This window comes from Neopelma chrysocephalum, unplaced genomic scaffold (genome assembly GCF_003984885.1).
Source record: "Neopelma chrysocephalum unplaced genomic scaffold, ASM398488v2 Primary Assembly neopelma1_131, whole genome shotgun sequence".
Taxonomy (NCBI): Eukaryota; Metazoa; Chordata; class Aves; order Passeriformes; family Pipridae; genus Neopelma; species Neopelma chrysocephalum.
The window spans coordinates 1,048,249-1,054,248 of NW_020897793.1; positions in this window are offsets into that span (position 1 = coordinate 1,048,249).

The window sequence follows — 6,000 nt, forward strand, 5'->3', positions numbered from 1 at the left end:
TTAGGAGTGAATCGTGAATTTGTGTACACAGGATGAAAACACTCTTCTGTTGATGAAGGTGGCAACACAGCAGCTCAAACGATTTTCCATTAACACACAATCAGACTTTACAATGCTTATGGAAGGGAAACAGATTCTGAATACTGCCTGAGACTAAAAGGGACTCTTGAACACTGGTGGGAAAACAAAAGCAAGTGGCAAACAAATTTCTCATCTGTTGCTTTCTGTAACCTTGAGCTCATCTTGTTGCAATGTAGTGGAATACATCTGTACAGTACAATTATGAATTTCATTTCAAGGCTGAACAAGAAAAAACATTTAAATAACTATAGTTGTTCTAAGCTGATTCACTATACAGTTTTACTAAAGATGGAATAATGCAATGAAAAAATTGAGTGAAAAGCTACAATTAAATCAATAGATTCAAAGAATCAGATCACTAGATTAATATAGCAACTGATAACCAAATCAGCTCACAAGAAGAATAAGCTTTCTAGCTCACAGGAAAAAGACTTAATTGCTTTGGATTAATGCTAGAGAGAGAAGGTTTACAGGAAGAGCAAACTCCCTTTCAACTCAAGGCCACAGCCAGCACTAGCTTGTTCATAGTTCATAAACCATGCTGGTAAGGAGCACAGGCAACAGCTCAGTAGACTGATTCAAATTTCAAGACGCAATAAAGTATAAGTGAGGAAACAAAGCCAAAAGGCCAAGAGCAAGTCTGACCTCAAACTTGAGCCGAGAGAAGTTCCTTAACTGGGGTGGTATCCCCTGGTCCTTGACCAGTGATGTGGTGCTTACTGAACTTCACAGCAGTGTCACTTCCCACTTACCCTTCGTTGCTACTGCGTGTTACTGCACAGTGATAATTCTTTTACAGCAACCAAAAGAGGATTTTTATCAGTAACTTCAGCTTTACTGCTTAGTTCTCAAAAATCTACTCTTTCACTGATGTGTTTACATTTCCTCTTAGGAAATTTTTTGAGGTAGTCTCTCCACACAGCCACTAATGCAAATGTGCTTCTGTACAAAACAAAGCTTTGCAGGACTGTTTCATAAACTTAGTGTAGCCTTACCCCAGAAGAGTTATTAATTTTGGCCTCTTTTCTCTATCTGCATGTCCATTGTCATGGAACTTAGGTTTTGCTTGGGTTTTTATATATTTTAAATTTTGAAGAAGGTGAGAAAGTGACTGAAACACACATACACACTTCAACCAGCCAAGCCTTTCCCACCTTTTACAAAACTAGGCAGGAAAGTAAAATAAAGAGATCTCCCTCTAGAAACAAGAAATAAAAATTAAGAGCTCACCTTTCTGATGCCTGATTTCTTGGTCTCTAGCTAGCACAGTAGCCAGAAAATCTTTGCTGCTTTGAAATGCATGACATTTTTCCAGGCTGACTTCTTACCTACTGCTAAGTAGCTCAAATTTTTACCTCCCCATTTCTTTTTCTTTTCCCCCACCAGTGAGAAGTTTATAAAGGATACTCTTCCAAAAAGTATGACTGCCTCTAGTACTTCGATAGTGATATGTAAGTTAGAGCAGAATCCAGACCTCTATATTTCTTTGCCCTAAAAAGAAAACTGGAATATAAAAATCAATGCCTTGTTTATGATTTAGCGATTGCAGTCAAACAAGAGAAACAAACTGGTTGACTGCACAAGAACTGAGTCTGTGGGCTCATCACAGGGCTGATTTTAAGCCCAAATTTTGGACCATTTTTCCAACCACCACACTCCTGGCTGGATAAGCACAGTCCTCAATAGGCACAGCACAGCCTCTGGCTCTGGAGAAGCCAAGGCAGCTCTTAGGGTGACAGAGTGGCTGCACCAAAAAACTGTCGTGTAAGCTCAAGTCCCATAAACAGCCATCCATGGCCAAAGGTCCAAATCCCAGTTCTATGATCATTCTTTATCCATTTTGACTAACAGACAAATAGTTATTAATGAAACTGTTGTCAGGCTACTGGTCTCACTCCTCTTTAAGACAAAGAGACAGTTTTATTCCTTTCATGACATTTTCTGCTGACAAACAGTGCAAAACAATTCATGAAATAACAAAGCTTCCCGTTGTATGTTTGCATGACATCTTCCCTACAAAAAAACTTATTTCCTAGAATAAAATAAAGCAACATTCAAAATAAGTATAACTTCATGTGTAAAAATCAACCCCGGACTAACAGAAACCAAAATAAATAGTGGTAGGAACTATCTCCCTTCTTCAGAGGTGAGGAAGTCTCAGATGAGACCTGTTATGTGGGGAGAGATTAACCTTTGCCAAGGAATCACTAGGAACTGCTAATGCAAAACCAAAACCTTTAGATGGATGCAGCATCAACAAAGCCTTAAATAAGCTGACAGGACTCCAAATGCACATGGAAAGGAGATGTACAAAATAATGTGGGTTCTTTTCTGTGTGATACCTTCTGTGTTCCAAAGCACACTTCTGATTTGCTGATCTATTTTCTTTTAACAAGATGGGTAAGTTCATTACTTCTTACATGACTAAAAGCAGCACACTGCTTTCCTTCTGCAAAAGACAATAAATAATATTAAGGGAGTTTTATGAGAGAAGGTAGAGTAACTTTATAAGAGAAAGAAGCTCATAATGGCAGGATACAGGATAACAATCCTAAGGTAACATCATAATAAAATGCACAGTTTTTGTGTAACACCCTTTTAGATTGATTTTTCTACATTCCAAATGCTCTCATAACCATCTTTTGACATTTCTCCTGCACAGCTGGTTACACCATCCATAAGAAATCTCTGTCTTCCTGGCATTATTAGTATTTTAAATGCAATTTCTTTCACCTCCTTTCAACTATGACTTTAGTTATACCTAATTGCCAGTTACCACCCTCCCTTCTAGAAAAAGAAAACCTGATTCCTAACCATTTGAAATCCATCTTCAATGAAAACTACAATATAATCATAATACCAGTATATGCACATTATAGGAATATGATTAGCAGAAGACCAAAAAAATAGGTGTTACTTGTGCTCTGTGTCCCACTTGAAATGTTAATTCACAGATGAGCACAGACCTATGGTAATAACACCATATATATCACACACAGAACTACCAGAAGCAAAAGAGGTATTAGTTTCTTGCTTATGATTAATAAAGTGGTTAAGACAGAAGGAATATTATTCTTGCTGGGTGCTCATTATGCATTTGATAATCTCTATTTATAGGACAATGAAACATGAGGCTTCTAAAATGCCATCTGTTGGTTTGTTTTTAATGTATAGGATTTCTGACTTCAGGAGCTGCAGTTCAGCAGTGTTGATAGTGCTACAACATGTAATACTAAAGCCCTTGGTTATGAGAATTTGAGACACTAAACACCAATAAGCAGGTTGGATACACATCCTGAATAGTGTATCTCCTTATTCTAATCTATTTAAAACCCAATTTATACTTTCATGTAATTGATTCTGATCAGTCATTCAAGTAGCACAACACACACAAAATTACATATTGCAATGATCCACAAATGTGATAGAAGGGATTTTGTGCTTTGATCTCCATGAGATCAAAAAAAAAAAAAAATCTTTCTTAAGGCACAGAGAGTTAGAATCAGATATATCTGCATTAAATTCATCAGTACCTAAAGGACTCATTTTTCTTATATATTAACTTTGAAAATAAAGCTCTTGTGATAAAGGTATCAGCTTTATCAGGTGGAGTGTATCAGCTCTAGTAAGTTTGACAGTTATTGACTTCTATACCTAATTAAGTCATTAAATGGCCAATATCCAGAGCTTGGGCTCCGTTTGAGCACAAACTACTGGTTTAAATACAATTCATGAAACTGTGATTGATGTTTTTGAAATGGGTCACTGTGTATTCATATCAGCATGAAGTTGGAGGGGGTTGTATCACTGGCTAAAGGTCTAATTAGGGCTACTGACTCCAACAGGAACCATAAACACCAAGCTGTTCATAGGGCAAGCAAACACAGGCAGCAATAGCCAAGCACTCTCACGGACAATTTATACTTTAGCAGTTTCTTAGGGATATCAACACACAATTTCTGTTCCCTCTTTCAATTGCTTTCACCTCGACTGCAGCCTGTGCTGTTGCCTCAGTGTTCACCCCTGCCTTGCCACAGCTCTTCTTTGTGCTGCTCCATCACAGTGTGTCAGATAACTGGAAGCAGCAGCTGCCCAGGACAGGAGCTGTCTTCTTTGCTATTCCTCTACAGCACTTTGACAAAGTAGCCTGATGCCTGAACCAACAGGATTATAATGCCTTCCATCCCAGAACACAGGATTTGCTTCCCTCTCAGAGGTTAGAGAAATGGTAGAAATCACTGCATTTCTACAAAAAATAGTTTGGAGTCAGTCAGTCTAAGAAAGGTCATCAAGAACAACAACAAAAAACCAAACAAAACCCACAAACAACAAACAAACCAACAAAAGCTGTTTCATTAAAGGGCACCCAAACAACTTCCAATATCCATCTTTTCAATGATGTTCCCAAAAAGCAAATTAGTGTTCTCCTTTCTCTCAGAGACACAGTTTGCAGTAACCACTGGAATTTGGCCAGAAGATCAAGACTGAGTGCAAATGGACTGTAGTTTTTGGGGTGGGTATGGAGAAGTTCCTTTTTGCATCCTATAGATGTCATATGAACAAAACATACTATTTTTCTAGGCAATCCACTGTCAGTGGGGTATTCCTATAAAACTCTGAGTGTCTTTAACTAATGGTAAACAAGTTTAGCAGGAGATCAGGGCAATTCAGTAAACCATGTCGGCACAGATCACAGCAATCGCAGTTCATTAAATGTGATGTGGTAACAAGATGAGGAACACAATGAATAATATCAAGAATGACTGAGATGAGGAACTCAAATGCTCTTAGATGGCACAAATAATGCTAAAATGAAAATTAAAAAAGGTTACCTGTAATTTAGTTATACAACACTACTCAAAGTTTGTTCACACTAATTGAAATTAATGGTGGTTATCTCTAGTTGCAGCAAATAAATAATCAATGTACGCACATTTGGAAATCTCAAGTAGAACACAAATAGATATCATTTTCACGTCTTTGGAGAACATATAGTCATGATTCATCTTATGCTTGCTAATAATATCTCCTTTTTTCCCCCCTCCTCTCATTTGTTAGGTTAAAGTCTGCTCACATATCATTTACCACAGAGTATTTTAGTAGTAACCAGTGGTATGGTTGTTGAAGCAGTGTTACAGGTTATGCAACATCTTTTCATCCCTATATTTTGGTTTGTGCTTTTGCAGTAGCCTAGAATCCCCATATGCTTTTTCTTTAAAAAGTCACAAAATTCCCTAAATGGAGCCCTAGAGGATGATAATACCCACTCTTAGCCTGGAGAGACAGGTCTCCAGAGGTATTCTGCATAATTTTAATTAAATTGTTCCAAAGGTCACCAAGGTGCAACACAGACATCAATTAGCCAATACTGAATGGTTCCCACTGAACTGGAACTCCTTATCAACAGAAGCCCTGTAATTAAACAGTTATGAAAGTTAGATTTTTTTAATTGATCTGAATGGAAAGACAAATAGGAGCTTTTACACTTCCAGAAAGAAAGAGGATCTGCATTAGCACCATACAGTGTCCAATTCAAAAGTAGTGTGCTTGCAAAGATGAAAAGTACAAGGGAGTTTATTTCCAGGGTGTACCTTGAGCCTTGTGGAGTTGAACCAGCGAGGTGAAAAGCACACACAGAGCTCCCTTTGGCTGAAACTCTGCTCAGGCAGGAACTTGCTGCCTTGATCTCCCCCTCACTCTCTTCAAGGGCTCCCAAAAACAGTAAAATGAAGCCATCTGGTTAACACACTTCCTTCCCACACATCCTTTTCCCTCAGCCCCTGCACATTACACTTTCGAACCTGCCATCCCTTAGACCTCTCGTCTTAAAAAACGTGACTTTGGTGCCAATTTCCCCTTTGATCAGTTGCTCCAAAGAGAAAAGCTGCAGGGATCGAAGAGCCCAAGCAGTGCTGACAG